Source organism: Lagenorhynchus albirostris, chromosome 2 (genome assembly GCF_949774975.1).
Source record: "Lagenorhynchus albirostris chromosome 2, mLagAlb1.1, whole genome shotgun sequence".
Lineage (NCBI taxonomy): Eukaryota > Metazoa > Chordata > Mammalia > Artiodactyla > Delphinidae > Lagenorhynchus > Lagenorhynchus albirostris.
In genome coordinates this window covers 84,928,224-84,946,428 of record NC_083096.1, presented here as the reverse complement: position 1 = coordinate 84,946,428, position 18,205 = coordinate 84,928,224, and the positions used below count along the sequence as shown (strand labels likewise).

Sequence of the window (18,205 nt, the reverse complement as noted above, 5' to 3'; positions counted from 1 at the left end):
GGAGGATCAGGTGAGAGCCTGTCGGAGCCCGCCTCAGCACACCAGTGTCGGAAATATCTTCCTGGGTGAGGACGGGAGACTTCCCTTCATCTGGGGGGCATCTCTCCTTCTCCTGCCTACCTTTCCGCTCTCAAATGAATCATGCCTTCCTCCAGGAACCATCCCTGCCCCCCTAGGACCCCCTCTCCAATGGCATGTGGATCTCTCACATGGAGCACTTCTCAGAGTGGAAACCGCCCATTCCTTTGTGTGATTCTTGCCACTGTCTTCCCAACTAGTCTGTAAGCCTTGTGAGGGAGGAACTCTGTACAGTTTTTGTCTACCTTGTATCAAGGATGCCGGGCACGGCTCCTGGCACAAAATCGGTGCTTGTGAAATAGCTGATGAAAGAGTGAAAAAGAGAAATGACCTGAGACCTGAGCTGGGCTTGGTCGATGACCCTGATTTTAGACAAGGCACTTCACCTGCTACCTTTCTGGCTTTTTTTCCTTCTTTTTCAAAATTTGTATCTATATCTCTATATAAAGACTGAATGATTTCGCATGATTCTTTCAATGCTAAGATTCTATGGATACTTGAGTCAGGAAGGTAACGCAATTTTTGAATGTTTGCAGCTGCTTCAGCAATGTCTTCACTCTTTCATGTGGGGTGTGTGGGTGTATGTATGTGTGTATATGTGCGTCTGGTTATAACTGCCTGTGCGTGTGTGTGCGTGTGTGTGTGTGTGTGCATGTGTATGTGTGGTGTGGAGGGTAGGCGGGGCAGACGGCGGAAACATGCGGAAGGGGGGGAAGAAAATCTCATAATGAAATGTTTTCATTTCCTTTTCATGTCCAAGGCCACCGGGTCATAGAAGAATCCATCTGACAGCCAGCCCTGTGGTATTAGATTCATCCCAGTGAGTCTTTTTCCCAAAAGGCTAAAGGCTTCATTGGAATTAAAATGAAGTAAGAACTGCCGGTCAGTTCCTAAGTCCCTTGTGGGCAGGTCCAAGTCTTAAACGTCCTTATATCCTGCTAAAGCCCAGAACAGTGCAGTGAGAAGCCAGTGACACCTGCTGAATAGTTAGCTTTAAGACAGACCTCACCTTGGCAGTAGGAGTCAGTCCTAATCACCAGTTTTGTTGGAACCAAAATATTCCTCCATTTTTATAGGTTTACTTAGGAGCACATGGGCAGAAACATCCTCAGAACATTTTATAAATTTCGGTAGCTTTGATCACAAATCAGGCAACCTACAATTTACTTCTCCTTGAGTCCAAGGAAGCTAGAGGACGCTTCTCTCTGGGATTGCTTTTCTGTCCCAGTCCAGCACTTTCTGGCAAGACCAATGGCAAAAGCTAAGTTCTGGGCCCCTTTTCCTTTTACCTGTTGCTGCATAAATTCATTTCAAGGGCCATGGTTCCCTCGCTTTTGTGACCATCCCAGGAATGAGAGGTGAGAGCGAGGTGAGACTACCACCAAACCCCTTGTAAGAAAGGAAAGGAGCTGTCCCCTGTCTGTGCATAGCATGACATTGCCTTTCCACATGACAAAGCCACATGGAGGCAGCAAGGAGTGGATCCCAGAAACCTGTGGGAGTAATTCTTAGCTGGCTGTAAATGCTCTGCGACAGGGACAGGCCCTTGTGGGTTGGGGAGAGGTGCTCCAGCCTAAATCCTGGAATAGTGCTTAGGAAGCTAGGTTGCACTTTCTACATGGAAGCTTGACCTGAGTAAAGAGTTGCAAGAGGACCTGGCATGGGGAAGACAGGTTGTGATAACAACCATGACAACAAGAACCCTAAACTTTTCAAGGCTTACGTGCGTGATGCTATGTTAACCATCCATAGGCATTATTATATTTAATCATCATAGCAACCTTATCATTACTGCCATTTGACAGATGACTTAACTGAGGCTTACCCCACAATTGAACGGTAATCAATCACAGGGACACCGTGACGTTGAACTTCTGCCTTCCTCTGCTAGGGATTTCCTCCCAGTGTTTTAAACTCCATTCCATTTCCCTCTCACTTCACAAAGACCTTAAGCTCCAAAATATTTCCATGAGTCATTGACTGATGTCTGAAATTTTACTTTCCAAGATTTTAATAAAGAATAGCAAATAGCTGCCGTTACAGCTTTTTATGTGCCAAGTACTGTGCTGTTACATATATGCTCTCATTTAACCACTGCTTTATAAAGGAGGTATTATTATTATTATTATTCCAATGTTACAGTTAGGAAACTGAGAATCAAAGGGAGTTTTTATAATATATGTAAAGTCACACAGTCAGTAGGAAGGAAGGACCAGGGCTAGCCTTTTGCCTGCTCTGTTGCCTCTGAGTGGTTCACTGCCTTCTGACCGAGGGAATTTGACGGCTGCTGAGAGCATTTGCCCCTGGGATAAGCATCTGTCTGAGCCTTTGTCAGCCATGTATTTCTTAGTATGAACGAAGGGTCAAAGATCAGCCTTTGATGGAGTAGAAGTTTGAGAGCATCAAATCTCTATATACCAAGGAGACCTAATGATGGAAGGGGGATCCAGTGACAAGTGGCAGACAGGTTTTGTGATCAAAACGTCAAAGTGAGTGTCAGCGGCTCTCTGAGGACGCAGCAAAGAGATGGTTAGTTCAGGGGTGTTTTATGGCTTTCAAGGATGTGTGACAGACAGACTCATCACCTTAGCTCTATGAGGCACATGGGGCCCAGGCAGCTATGAGACTACGTCTGTGGGGGAATCCATATTTCTATGGACTGAGTCAGGGCTAAATTAGACATTGGGGTAATGTAACGCATCTGAATTTCACCACCATTATATCATTCTTTAGACCTTGTAAATGTTCATGATGATATTTTTGGTAGGTTGGAGTAAGCTGTCTACATCTGAGGTGTATTACTCTAAACTTACATTAACAGACTAATAAAATAGGGTGTTGGTCAGCTAATCCCCTATAGTGATATCCTCAGAAGTATCCAGGCAGCAAAATGAACCAGAGTTGTGAGTAAGTGTTCTGAGGTGGCCGTGAGGGCACAGACCCTGACCATACGTGTCACTTGGAGGAGATGTTGGGATGAGTGGAGCTATGCACCTGGGACGAGGCATTCCCCTCCCATGGGGGCTCCATGATCTACAAACTCTGGGATCCTGAGACCTTGGAAAAATAATCCATGATGTGAACCCAGCCCTCCTCAAGAACTGGACATTTACATCCTATCGTGAGGTGGCACGGGGGGGCTGACCTGGGGCGGTGGGGGGCACCCACTCATCAGCTGGCATGTGCTGCACATGGACTACACATTGTCACGTGTGGCATTATGGGAATTGCTTTCTTAAACTGAAGCACAGGACCAATGTTTGGCAATGGCTCAGAGTGCTTGAAATCAAGACTATCCTGGAACCACATTTGCATAATTATCTCATGTAATACCAACTAGATATGGGTCAGTATGTCTATTCAGGACACAGCCTCTGCCTGGCTACGTGAAAGGTCTGATTTTACCCTTTGCTGGCCTTTCTAATGGCCCAAGTCGAACTCACAGTTGTCTCACTTGGCTCCTGGAAAACTTAGAAGAGCCCCCAGTTCCTTCTCCAGGAACTACTATCAGCCCTTCAGGATGAGCTACCCAGAGATGTTCCCTGGAGATGGCTTTTCTTCCGTCCCAGACCCCTCCCTCCCTCCATACTGAGCTCTGCTCCTGATCTGAACCAACTGGAGCCTAGGTTTCTCCTTCCTGCTCCTGCTTTTCTCCCACTCGCCTCTCTTTCCTGGCTCCTCTCTTCAATCACACATCTTAGACCCCTGAGCCCTCCAGCTTTGCTCTCCACCCTATTGAATATTAAAGTCCACAGCTGGCTCTAATCTACAAGAGGTGCCCCCAGGTACATTCAGGCTTCAGAGGAGGCCACAGCCCTGCTCCATTTGGGGCCACCTTAGCTGAAGGGGTGAGGGCTGCACAAACTTGCAAAGCAGCCCATGTCACACCTCCTCCAGGAAGCCTTCCCCTGCGTGCTGGATCCCACTGATGGTCTCCTTTCCTAACCTTTTGTAGTAATCCCCGTCTGTGCCATATTTACCAACCATTTATTCATTCAACAAATACTTCTTGAGCTCCTATATGTGATGCAGCCCTTGGTGAACACAGCAAAGTCCCTGTCCCCATTCTTACATTCCTGTGGAGGAGAAGGATAATAAACAAGAAAACCAATAATAGGACTAAGTACTGTGAAATAAAGAAAGTAGGGTAAGGGAACAGAACCTACCATGGCAGGGTTTGGTCGAGTGGGGATAGACATTAAATTACGGTGTTCAAGAGGTGACATCTGAGCAGACATAAACGATGAGCAAAAGCTAACCATGTGAAGAAGACCTGTGGGTAGAAGTGTCCCCAACAGAGGAAATAGCAAGTACAAAGGCCTAAGTCAGTAGCAAGAGTGATATGTTGAAGATATAGCAAGAATGTCAGAGAGGCTGCCACGTAGCAGGCGATTGGAGGAGTGATACAGGACACAGGAAGGAGGGTCAGGGTCCAGATCACATAAAGGCATTCTCCGCCTTACCCTGCTGACATTTTCAGCCAGATAATTCTTCGTTGTTGAGGGCTGTCCTGTGCACTGCAGGATGTTTAGCTGCATCCCTGACTCCACCAGCTAGATGCTGGTATCACCCCACCCCCGGCCCCCTCCACGTGTGACAATCAAAAATGTATGATGTTGCCAAATGTCCACTGGGTTAGGAACCATTGAGATGAGGCCATGGCAAGGGTATGGATTTTATTCTCTGTGTAATTAATTGGAGGGTTGAGAGCTAAGAAATAACATGACATGATTTACATTTTTAAAAGGGCATTGTGACTGCTGTTGGGTTAAAAGGCTGTGGGAAACAAGAGTGGAGGCAGGGAATCCAGGAGGAGGTCCCTGTGTCGTCTGGCTGAGAGGTGATAGTGGTTGGGACTAAGAGGCAGTAGTGGGATGCTGAGAAGGGACTGGGTTCAGAACTTATTTGGAAACCAGTGAGACTTGCTGGTGGATTGAATATAAAAGGTGATGAGGAAGGTCCAGTCAAGGATGATTTCTAGATTTGGGGTCTGAGCAACTGGGAATAATGATGTCATTGTCTAAAATGGGGAAGACTAAAATAAGACTCGGAGAAAAGTAGTTCAGGGGTCAACAATTCTCAACTTGAGATGTCCATTAGATCTCCAAGTGGCCATGACAGTAGAACAGAAGAGCCTGGAGCCCAGGGGAGAGTCCAGATTGGAAACAGACATCCAGAAGGTGTAGCTCACCTTTAATGCCTGGGGGAAGGAAAGGACCCTGGACTGAGCCCCAGGCACTCCAATATTTAGAGGTCAGAAGAAGGAAAAGCCAGCAAAGGAGACAGAGAAGAGGGTCAGTGAGAGAGAGGGGACATTAGGAGAGCTTCTCATCCCCGAGGCATCCTGGCCTGGCAACCTTATCCACCGTGGACTGTCCTCAGCCAGGTCACTGCCTAAGTGGGGAGCCCCTTGGGCGCTCATTTGTGATCAACACCAAGGACCACTATAAAAATGGGTTTTGGACAACCCAAGGACTTGGCAGGGGTCACCTTGTTTAATCTTTGCACTAAGAAGTAAGTGCTACTAGTTCCATATCACAGCTGAGGAAACTGGAAATCAGAGAGCTGCAGTAATTTGCCCTCGATCACATGTGCTTTTCAACGCCACTCCTGGGCCTGGAGCCCTGGAGAGGCTGATTCCACGTTCATACTTTTTCCATGGCACCCTTGGCCTCAGTCTCACAGGGGCCCACTCAGTGCCTGGCACAGGCCTCCGTTCCCACCATGGTGGGAACAGCTTGTTTCTGCCTAGGCTTGAAGTGCCTTCACATCTGCTACTGCATCTGAGACGGGCAGATGGGAGCTGGGATGGCTCATGCAGGGTAAGTGACTGTCAAGGTTCCTCACCCAACTAAGGGCAGAGCCAGCACTGGCGCCAGGAGTCTCATGGTCCTTGTCCAGGGCTCTCACATCTTACCTCTTATACCTACAGTCACGGTATCTTCCCAGCTGGCAACCATATTCAAGGCAGCAGCCCCATCTGGTAATGCAGGGGCAATATTATTATTCTCATTTTACTGATTAAGAAACAGAGGCTCAGAGGGGTTCTGTGATTTGCCCAAGTTACACAGCTAGGAAGAAGCTGAGCCAGAAATAAACCCCCAGTTTCCTAGCTCTCAGTAGTACTGAGTTGAAATAAATAACCTATATCTGACTTAACCATTTTTCTTTCTTACATAACAACTTTCCCAATCCATAAAAGAAATAAGCTTCAGACAGGTTTGTGAAATTTTCCCAAGCACAAGTATTGCCAGTCCGAATTCTGCAATAGGTCCATAATCATTTAAGAAGTGGAAATGGGTAGAAGGAGGACATTCTGTACACTGTGCCAACTTAAAATTCCTTTCTTTCCCCTTAATCATAAAGGTGCTTTAAAAATAATCTTTGAAACATATTTGTTGCTTTATTAAGCCTTCTACTTTCTGTCCCACTCTTTTTTAGAAAAAATCAAAATAATACTTAAAAGCCCCACTCCCTAAATATTTTCTTTCATTTCCAAGATACAGAGATGCTGACACATGGGCATGAAATCTGGAGTCAGGCTTTGGTGTCTGACCTCCTGAAAAAGAAAATGAAAACATTTCTAAGTGTTCACACTTTCCCCGTGAGAGGACAGACACAATACCCTTGAACCCAGATGAAAAGAAAGGTAATTCGTTTCATGTATAAGAAATATTCTTGGTGGTATGTCATGTTCTGGGACAATTGATTCCATTTGTCATTGCAAGTTTCAGAAAGGGTGGAAATATGCTTTTTTCTTCCCCCCCTTTTGGGCACAGAAAATGTTAAGTCAGCATTCACTTTTTCTTCAAAACAAAACAAAACAAAACAAAAAACCCAGGTGCAACAGTGATGGATTTAAACAGCCTCTTAACTGCTTTGCTTATGGTCCAGTCAAGCTCCCGGAGCTTGGCTCAATATAACCCACCTGCTTAAGGAGAAAGGGGCTGGGTATGATGTCACAAATGTGTCTCTTCTGCTATAAATGTTATTTAAAATGTGCAACTGGCCTGGTGACGTTAGTTTTACAGGGAATAGTGGGATGAGTGGTGGAAAAGCACGGAGACTCTTACAGAGATGAAAATTACACCAGATCCACGTCTGCCTTCTCCCCTTAGGCCCCCTGCCCTGCAACCTCAAATAGAGATGTCTTAACTGCCTGGAAAGGAGCTTTAAACCTTTGGTCTGGTTAGGAATTCAGTATTTGAGGAGATGTCACTAATAATCCTCTTTGAATCTGAGTGGTGAAAATGGGGCCCAGGGGGAGGGCATTTTACAAGAAAAGAGTTGGAATGAGCCCCAGGCGAGCACGGGAAACAGACGAGGGAGAAAGGTGAAGCTTCCGTCTGAACAAAGAGGCAGCAGTTTGTCATCCCTGATCTGTCTTCAGGGGCTGCGTTAGCCAGGCTCTCAGGAAAACTGGGGCATACCATCTTTGTGGCCCCTGGTGTGGGTCAGTCTTCCACACTTCCAGCTGGAAAGGGGTGGTCTGGGGTCAGTGACACATTAGGGCCAGGTTGAGGACCGGAGTCAGGATTAGGGTTTGGTTTACCTGAAGCTGTCAGCTCCAGGGCCCACGCCAGGAGCCTCTAGGCTGTTTATACCAGGAGAGAAACTGAAACCCTCCACACTGGGGCCGCCTGGAGCCTCGCTCACGAGAAAATGTTAGGCTCTCTGCTCTGGGCAGGAACTTCTTAAGAATTTGACAATGTCAACATTTTAATGGTATCTTAGCCCTGTTGCCCTTACAAAAATATACTGAGGAGGAAGGATGTGATTTGTGGGAACAGAAGCTCCATACAGAGTCACTATACCACCACATTAGGACCAAAGCATTCATCCCGGTCACAAGGCCAGGGAAGGCTGGGATACCCCTCTGATGGTTCTTAGTGACAGGGAGGGGGATGTCTTGGGCCCCTTGGACAATTACTGTCATGATCATGTCTGGGGAACAGAATCACAGAAAGATGGCTATGCAAACATGAAATAGGGAAAGACGGTAGAGAAAGGTAGGGACAGAGGTGAGATACGATTGCTGTTGTTTCTTCGCTGGGTTGGCCAGAGAAGCAGCCAACCTCAGGGATAGAAACATCTAGGGAAGTCACGGTTCTGATGAGGTTGATTAGTCTCAAAGAAGAAGATAAAGAAGGAAGAGGAGGCGGGGGTGGGGGGGAAGGAGAAGACAGGTGATGCCAGTGGCTCTTGCTTCCTGAGGCCTCCTTGGTGGCAGGCACAGTACCAGGCACTTTATCTTAGTCACTTAATCTACACAACAGCCCTATGAGGAAGCAATTAGTCTGACCTTACAGATGAGGCCGCTGATCCTTACTTAAGTTACCCAAGATCACACAACTAGGAATCCCAGAGCTGGGATTTAACCCCAAGTTTGCCTGGCTTCAGAGCGATGCCCTTTCCTGTACAACGCTGTTGTCCGTGCCAGTAGCTTTTAAACGTTTTTAACCATGACTCACAGTGAAAAAATACATTTTCCATCGTGATCCGGTATGCACACATATTGTGTAAATGTATATACAACTAAAATAAAAGTTTTATGAATACCTTCCCTTTCTCCATGCAACGCATATTGCAACGCATATTGCTTTTTAAAAATTTACTCTACTTTTTTCTTTAAAAAAAGAAAAGAGAGAGAGAGTCGTACTACTTGATTTCGCATCCCCCTAATGGGTCTGTAGTTTGAAAACCATTTTTCTTTCCTTTACTCTAGGGCAGGGTAACATTTGAAATGTTGGTCAACTTCCTGCTTGATCTTGTTGGACGCTGGGCAGCATCTTTGCTTTGGAGGCAGGCTGCTAATTATGCGCCCTGGACCATCCCTCTGATGAGGGGACATCATTAATCAAATATTTCAGAAATGACAAATATCTGACAAAGCCATTCACTTGGAAAAGAATCAGTCCAGGAAACCATCCAGAAAACGTAATCGCTGATCTCAGGCACCGGCTAGTAATATTTTAAGCAGTTGATGCATGCTTTTGCAAAAGAAACAATTTTCTCTGCCTTCAGAGCCTAAAGGACACATCTGATCTGACGGGGCAGTGCAGTCACCATCTAACAATAAACGCCCAAGGAAAAGAACAATGCAAGGGGTTGCTGAGACTCTATCACTCCACCATCAAGAATAGTGTTGTCTTTCTCATTTCTTGGTGAGTACACCCAGGATCTGAATTTAGACTGCTTTGCAGTGTGGTGTGTATGTCTCCACCCTGGTTTAGGATTTGGGGGTGATTTTGTTTCGGCAGCTAAGGGCAGGGACAGGGTTGGCTGGATCAGATTTAGATCATGGAAAGTGAGGTCCAGATCAGGTGGCTTCGGCACAAGTCAGCCTGAGGAGCCGCGGACTCAGTGACTTCACTCCAAGCAATGTGTATGCTAATTGAGAAAACATGTTCCTGTGATGGCCTCATGCAAAAATCCAGATTTATGAATTTTTTTTTTTTATTCCTAAGAATTCCTTGAATATTTGCCGTGCGTGTCTATACAGCCTCCCGGAGTACTTTTCCTTCTTATGGAGTCGAGTTGTGTTTTTCTGCTGTTGGCCCAGGTCAGGTTTTTAAAGGGTGGCATTCTGACAGAGCAGGCGGGCACATGGTCTCAGGCAGTGGGGAGAAGCAGGAAGAGGTGGGGAGGGGAGCAAAATAGCCTACACCTTCTGTCCTTCTCTTGGGGCAGGAAAAGCAGTTGCGGCTCAAGTCCTCAAAAAGCAACTGTTCACAAAGCTCAGTGAGGGGCCCTTCTTCGTGCCTCTGGCCCTTTAATGCCCTCTGGACTGGCTAAACCCCACCCACCCAGCATTAAGACAGGACTCAGGCTCGCTAGGCACTGCCAGTGTTCCAGGCTCTGGGCTAAGTAAGGGCTTTCCAGCCCTCCCTCCTGTCATCCTTGCAACCGTCCCCCGAGATCAGCATTATGAGTCCCTTTTACAGATGAGGAAACTGAAGCTTAGAGGGATTAAGTAATATGGTTATAGAGGCAACGAGAGGCGGAGCTTGCCTCTGAAGCCAGTTCTATTTTGTGCCAGGGCTGCTTTTATACAATCCTACCCGCCCGCAGGACATCCCCTCGCTCAGGAAGCCTCTGGAGAAAGCACCGCGCCATTCAGACCTCTCTGAGAGCCACACAGCTCGCACTTCTTCAACTAGTTTCCATTTTGATACTGGTCTCAATTGCTCCAAGTGTGTTCATCTAGATGACAAGACAAAAGAAGCTGCAGACAGATTTTGTTTGGTCTGCACAGATGTTTTGAAAAGTGAAGACACTATACATTCAAACTCAAAGTTTTGACTCTTTTGGAAAAGTTGGAAGATCTGGCCACATTAGACCTACAAACCTGCAAAGCAACAGACGGCCTGTCCCCTTCTGATGGGCATAACCTCTCTAGTTTACTGCAGGCCCCATTGGCTCATGGCCTTACCTCATGTACGTTATCTGATGAGCCTCTCTGAAGCCATTTAAATGTTCGCTCTAGAGCCAGCTCCTTGGGCAGGACCGTGATTTATATTTATTATGATTCTCCACAGCGCCCAGGCCCCTGGTTAGCATATTAATCAAGATGCTAATTGAGAGAAGGAAAATCAATCCAGTGACCTGATGTCCAGTGAGCCTGCCTCCCCGGGGGTGAGGACTGTTCCCCCTTTAACCACAGGTTACACGCTATTCAGCAACAGCTGGCCAGCCACTGACCCTTGGGGTGGGAGAGCGCAAATGCCCGCCTGGCTGCCATAGAGAAATTCACCTCCTCCTCTTCCTTCTCTTGTAAACTTGATAAGATACATAAAATCCTGAGGAAACAAGTTGTTGGAGGAGGAGTTGGCTCTGCGGGGTAAGGAACTGAAACACTCCTAAAGCTGCCAGTACAAATGGCCATTCGCAAGAAATGCCTTATTTAGAGAGCATTACATAACATCTCTGAGATACAAGTCTGAGGAGAAGTTTGCCTCTGAAAGAAAATTGCAGGAGGAAATCCATGAGTTTCCTTTTACTCAGATATTGTGAGGCCAGGTGAAATGTTTGGTTCAAATTCCATCAAAATGAGAATGTTAATTACAGAAGGTCAAAATGTAGGTGGGTAAGTTCCTAGAGAAGCTTCAGTGCTTCCAGAAAGATTTCTTCTCCTAGTGCAGCAAAGCTTTACACATACAGAGGCATAAAAAATGCAAAGATGATGTTGTCCGATCTGAAGTGAAAAGCATAAAGGGAGGACTCCCTCAGATCAGTACCACGGAGGGAGAACATGAGCGAAGGGAACTCGTGTTTGTTGAGTGCCTGCTCAACTGTGCGCCAGGCCTGTGCTGGTGTCCCATCAGTATCATCCCACTTGATGTGCACAACAGCCCAACAGAGCAGGTCCTACTGTTCTCTCTGTTTCACAGAAGAGGAACATTGGGTACAAGAGACGCCCTCCTGCATCTCTGGTCTCCTGGTGCTCAACTCCTTCCTCCCTGCTCACCTAGTCCAGCTGCCTGCAGGCCGTTAGAGCCCAGCACGACTGCTCCTTCCTTCGAAACCACAACCCAAAGGGAGCCTGCCTCTCTCGGCGTCTCTCATACAATGTGGGAGTTCAGCGTATGGTTACTGACAAGGATGAGGTGATTGACCTCGAAGCCGGGCCTGGTCAGGTCCAGACATGGGACGGCACTTCTCCAGACTGGACAAGTGAGAAACGCAAGTCACTTTAACCACACATCAGATCCATAGTGATGGGGGGCAGAGACAGGACCTCCCTCCCCCAACCCGGGCTGAGCTCTCATGGCTTCCAGCACACGGCCCTCCCTGGGCTCACTCAGGAACAGCGTGCCGCATGCAGACAGATGATATATTCCACCAACCCTGGCTACCGAAGGAACAGCCAAAGGAAATGGGAAAATCAGCCCATCTGTACCAAACAACAAATACTTTGTGGCTATTGGGAGACGATTCCAGTAGTAGTGGATTGTAACTGCCCTCGATGTGGAATAGCTTCTGTGGGAAGCTTGGGCCATTCATTCCCACTGACGTCGGAGCTAGATCGTTCCACTGGCAGAGCTCTCCACCTGCAGAGGCCCCCACGGGCAATGCCAAAACATCTCCGTCTGCTTACCCCAGTGGGGAATTTTCAGGGAAACCCTGACTGTCTGACTGACTCATACTACCACTAATAAAAAGACGCTCCGTGTGTGAGGCTGGCCAAACCTGGCAATTCAAAAGGCCTTGTTGCTAGTCCCACTTGCCGGATTGCATCATCAGACCGGTCTCAGCCTCATTTGGGAATCTCCTTAAGTCTCCAGTGTCCGTTTTTTGGGGCCTCATTAGGAATCAAATTCAAACTCTGCCAGTTCTACTGCTTTGGTAGTTTTCTCTCTTCTACTGCTTGGGGGTGAGTAGCAAGCAATTATATCCTCCAAAGTCATTGTTCGTTTTAGCCATTTGCACTATGAATAACCAAATGGTCCTATTTTTTGTCCTCCAGTGAGACCTTGGGGCAGAGGAAAGGATAAGTGAGAATAAACCCAGGGCTACGAGCACCGTCCCTCCAGCGTAGCATTGCTAGCCTGCTTTTTCAATCAAATGTCACATTATTGATTCCCATTGATTCTCACAGCTTGGGCACTGTTGTATTAATTTGATATCAACATGTGCCCATGTTGTAGGAAGTGCTGTCCGTGCTGGGGAGGGTTCTGCTTCCTTGTTCTCTCATTCAGAGCAGGGACCTCCTGGTGCCAGAGTGTGATCCGTTTAGTAAAGGAGAGAAGGATTTCCTCCCAGTGCTGTGGACACCCGGGGCAGGCAGTCTGCCTGTGTTTTTAATAGCATATGGCAGAGAAAGAAGCTGCCACGCTCTAATACCACCCATCCCTCCTCCCCACTCTTTCTGGTTTTCTTTTCACGTGGGTCATTTGTAGTCACACTCCACTGACAAAAGCAAAGGATGGTGCCCAGCGGGACCACAGCCCTGCCAGTGGCTTCCTGGAGCCTGATATGCTGGCTCCTGGAGGATGAAACCCAGGGCTGGTCCTCTGAAGCCCCAATTCAATGATTAAATAATAGATGACCCGAACATAGGGCCTGAAAGAAAAGCCCTTATTGGTAATTGCCAAGGGACTTCTCAACCGGGAGCAGTATTATCCTTGTAATAAGCATTTAGCCATATATGGGGGGAGGGGATTTGGGGTTGCCACCATTTCTGGCATTTTAGTAGGGGAGGTGGGGATACTAAACTTCCTGCATTACATAAATAGGTCATTCTCAACCCAGAATCATCCCCAAATGCCAATAGCCCCATTGAGAAACACTGTTAACCCACTACCCTTGTCCTATGGATTGGGAGAGTGAGGGCTGGGAAGTTTAGTGACTTGCTCAAGGTCACAAAGCTACTTTCCCTCCTGTCTTACAATTCAGGAAACTACCACGGGAAGTTTCCTCAAAACACAGGAGAAAGATATCAAGAGATCATTTCAGTGTGATTCCTATTGAGGCCAATAACCTATAGAAACTCCTCCAAAACATGGAAAGTAACCCATAGAAGAGTAATGAAAAAATCTACAATGCTTTTTTATTGTATGTTTTCATTATTCTCGTCTTGGCCAAATTTTGTGGCTCAAGGTCTATCATCTCGGCTTAAATGGTGACAATTCCATCCTTGTGCACAACCAACCAAAAGGTCAATGACCTCAAAGCCTCAGCTTCTCCAGCTGCATTTCTGCCTCAGGGCCACCCCGATTTTACTGCTATTTGGAGTTAGGATGTTAACGGTCTCCCCACTGCCAGGAAGCAAGATCCCTAGTAAAGGGTTGGGGAAGGGTCTTTCATCTCCATTTACTTACTAGAGGCCACCATATGCTGTTCTGTGAAACTGGTCCATCCCAGAGTTGATTTCTCAGGACCGGCTGAGCCTGGCAGCTGTCAGTGTAGCTGATGGTTTGCAAGATCAGAGGTGCCAGTCAAAGAAAGAGAAGCCTTCTGGGGACATGAGTTATCTGCTCAGAGATATAGAGAGACTATATATGAGTCCTCAGCGAGCTTTCCACTGCCTGCTGGGAGCAGAGCGTAGTTTTCCTGCGGCTCCAATGCAGTTGCCACTGAAATAAGGCACTCCACGAATGTGCAGCAGTAGTGCTCAGCACTCATTTAAAAGTAAAGTTGTGCGATTTTCTCATCAGTTTAATCTCAGTAATGTTGAGAAACTTCCCTCGGGCTCCAGCCTTGCCCTGCCATGCCCTACCCTCCCTGCTGATGTCGGCAGCTGGGGCCCCCTTCCTGGCCACCGCGCAGATTTCTCCATGGAAGAGGAGAGTGTGAAGCCTCATCCCTTGCTCTCTCTGGCCCTCTGGGTGGGGGAGACGTGTGGTGGGTGATAGGAGAAGGTGGGAACCTCACTCCTTGACAAAGGTTAAGGGTATGGAAAGGGTCGCCAGGCTGCCCTGAGCAGACCCAATTTTCCAGTTCTCTAGTGGGTCTGGGCTGCTCTGGGGTAAGATGGCTGTCCAGGGGTGGCATGGCCCCAGCAGCTGGCTGCAAAATCCTCCGAGGTACTCCTACAGTCGTGTCAAAACATGTGTCCCGGGCCCCAGAGACCTTAGTTTCCCATTCGTGGTGCCTCCTTTTTTCCCTTCGAGACTGCCCTTTGTCCCACCTGCACAAAAACACTGGGAAAAGCATATGGGGGAGGAGTTGACAGCATGTGATGTTAACCCCAAACCCCTTCGACGACCCAAGTATGAGGAGAGTTCATTTCCTCTGTGAGTCAACGCCAGCAGGGCCAGTCTCAGCCCCCAGAGCACTCTCACTCACCCCGCACCCCCAGTCCTCAGTTGCCTCTGAACCTCTGGGAACATGGCCCATAGTGGATTGACATTTGGGTTGCCCAGACTGACATACAACTTCTTCTACAGAAGAGACATCTTCCACATCTAGTGTAGTCTTTCTTCAGTAGCTCTTCAGAAGGGGAAAGTTTCAGACATTCGATAGCAAATTGTAAACACTGCACAAGAAGAGCTGGCAGGGCCCAATGGCTGCTGCCTTTCTATATGCTCTGAGAGGGAGAAATAGTCCCCTCCAGCAGACTTGACTGACAGCTTCAAGAGTTTGAAGACCCTGGGGAGGAGATACTGGTGGGCCCTCCACTTCCATTTCTGAATTTAAGAATGCAGCTGGCCGTGCGCGTGTGGGGGGAGGAGGGGGCTGGCTGGCAATGGGTGCGCCCAGAGGATGGAACCAAGACAATTAATCAAGTGCCTTTTCTCCAGGAACTTCCGTTGGCCTCAGAAGACAGAGGGGCAGAGATACCCAGGAGAGCCCTATTTTGGTTTCCAGCTGGGAACGTGCACTGAGTTTTCCTTAATACCCATAGCGCCCAAAGGCTTTGCAGTAATACACTTTAATGCATGAAACACCCGTAAATTATCCTACAAACTGTTACAACTTCCAACCTGGAACAACTTGGAAAAACCAGCCTAGCAAGCAGGCTCTTTTTTAATCTCTCAAGTCACAAGAGAAGAGAAAGTTCAAGCAGAATACACCTTTCATGAGAATCTCAGAGGTTTTTTGGTTTTGGGGGTTCTTTTTGGAAAGAGAAAGGAGAATTGTAATCAGAATGAAGCTGCTTGTTTCCGATGGCTCAAAGATGCCGCTCCTTGACCCCAAGTCCTCTCCCTCCCCTGGGTCTTTGTCGCTTGGACCCAAGGCGCTGCCCGCCCCACCCCTCCATGCCAGCTTCTCCCACACCTGGCGGCAGACAGCTGGAGGTGAGGCGTGAGACCCACGTAGCAGGACCTTCCATGGAGGTCCCTTGGCGAGCAGGCTTCCCCTATCAACCCCTGGGGCCCTCACTCGAGACTCCCAGCCCTCCAGCGACCCGCGGAGGAGCCCAGAGACCCTTGCTCCATTCCCTGCACCAGGTCCAGAGCCCCCTGCCCAACTCGTCCCCTTACCTGGGGACAGCGTAACGCTCGCGCGGGACTCGGCGCACACCCCAGCCCGCGCGCGCCGTGCACTAGCCCTCCGCGGCGCAGACCACCACTCCTGCGGCCCCAGCGCGCTCGCAGCCCGCGCATCCCTCTCGCCACGCTCTTTCGCTCTCCCTCACTTGCGCGCTGTCTCCGTCTAGCTAGTCCCCGGTACCGCCGCGCGGCGACTGCAGGCTCCAGGGTTGCCTCCCGGACTTCGGGCCATCGGGAGATCGGGAACTCCACGACCCGAGAGAGCGCTGCTCCCCAAGACTCGCCCGCCCGCCGAGGCTCCCGCGCTCCCGCGCTCCCGCACCCACTGGGGACGCTCCTCTCATGGCCGCACTTCAGCCCGCGGAAGCCTCGGCGGGTGCCCGGAGATCTCGCCAGACCGGGATCCATGCATACTCTCCCCAGGAGCCCAGCCACGCCGGCCCGCGCCCGTGCCCGCGCTGCGCCCCTCTCGGGCTGGGCTCGGGGCAGCCTGACTCACCGCTGCGCTCCCCTCCGGCTCCCAGCGCTCTCTGCTGTGCCGGAGCGCCGAGCTGCTCTAACACAGGCTTCTTGAATTCTTAGCCCCTCCTCCCGGACTCCTGAGTCACCCACTCCAAATCCTTTCCCCTACTCCAACCCTTCCCGGCCCCAGCCCCGCACCTGCTCTGGCCAGGCGGAGGTGCCCGCCAGTAGGGGATTCTGGGGACGAGAGATCGATCTTTCCCGGGAGGGCCGGTTCGACCCAGCCAAGAAGGGGTTCAAACCTCCAGAGGTCAAAAGGAAACGCACGGGGGTTGGAGGGGCTGCGCGCAAAGCCCGGCTGGCCAGGGATTTTCTGGGGCACCAGGAGTGGGTGCTGGTCTCGCTTGCCAACGGGCCAACAAGCTGGGGGTGGGCTGAATCGCCCGGCCCACCCCGCACCTCCCCGCCTTTCCCTCCCGCGTCGCCTGCAGCCAGCGACTGGAGCAGGGCACGGGAGTGTCTGCCGGCGTCGTCCTCCGTGCCCTAGGCTTCAGCTGCTCCTGGCAGCCGAGAGAGAAAAGCCCAGAGACCCCTTCTCCCGGGACACCTCCCGTCACCCTGGGAGAAAAGAGCACCCAGGGGAGCTCCTGGAGATACAGGTGCCGGGGCTTCTCTGACACGAGGGAGGACTGTGGCCCCAAGAACCAGAACCAGCTAGAAGACCCTGGGGGTAGGGGCAAGTCCTGCGTAGGGACGAGGGGCAGAAGACTTAGGCATCAGCACCTAGAATCAGAGATTAACAAGGCCCTGACTCCAGAAGTTTCCTTCCTGCGGTCCCCCATCCTTCTGAAATTGGAGGCAAATTTGTCTGGCTGTGTGTGATGTGTGCACTTTTCTGGGTAGAGGGTCCGCAGCTCTCAACAATTCTGCAAGAGTTCTGTGACTCTAAAGTGACCTAGGCAGAGAACCTGCTGCTTCACCCCAAGCCCTACCTAAATTCTGCTTTTCCTCCACCATCCATACTTTCAGTGAGGTGGGATCTCCTAGATTGCCCTCCAATATTTCTTGGGTTCCATGGATACAGACCTTGATGGGAGAACTTGTCTGACCCATGGCCCATACTAGCAAGGCAGAAATACCCCTTAAGTCAGATTTCTACCAAATATGAATCATTAATTGTAATAATGTTCTGGGGGATTCGTGGGTCTTTGAAACTTCATACCACCATCTCCTCTGGTGTTGAGCTTGTAGATGTTTTCCTTCACTTCTCCCTTGAGCAAACTGCATGCTGAACCCCTACACTGTGCCTGAGTCAGCAAGGGAAGAAGGCATGTAGGGAGAGAGACAGAGAGAGGGAGAGGCAGAGTCTCCCTTTATGGGTGAAGCCATGGCAGCACAATTAAGGTGAAAGTCACTCTCAGGTGCCGGGATTTAGTGAGGCACAGGAGTTCCTGCTCTAAGTCCAAGGGTGGCCCTTGTCCCCCAGTGGAGGGCACTTGAGCAAGGTGAGGCCCTGCTTAGACACTTGACACAGAATGGGCTGAGTTTTCCGCTTCTTTCTGTTTTCATCTTTGCTCCCATACCTAAGTTCACCCACTTATGTATGCTCTGAGAAGGATGAGGTAGGAGAAAGCCCCAGACTTGGAAGGGAGTTTTAGGTTTGATATGACCTTGTTATTTCCCAGCAAAGCCTCATCCGCTTGAGTTGCTGAGATACAAACTGGTAGAGG

The 18,205-nt window shown here is 49.3% G+C and overlaps 1 protein-coding gene across 2 annotated transcripts in view; it reads right to left on the bottom strand.

The window, feature by feature from the left end:
* NGF (nerve growth factor) overlaps positions 1-16,547 on the bottom strand; it is a 50,778-nt gene extending 34,231 nt beyond the window's left edge. Inside the window, exon 1 of one of the 2 annotated variants that reach the window (XM_060142392.1) lies at positions 16,513-16,547. The gene's annotated coding sequence lies outside the window, so the exon portion shown is untranslated. Of the gene's footprint in view, positions 1-16,004; positions 16,045-16,512 lie in introns of those variants that run through there. The other variant, XM_060142391.1, reaches the window with a different exon arrangement.
* Positions 16,548-18,205: the final 1,658 nt, after the last annotated feature.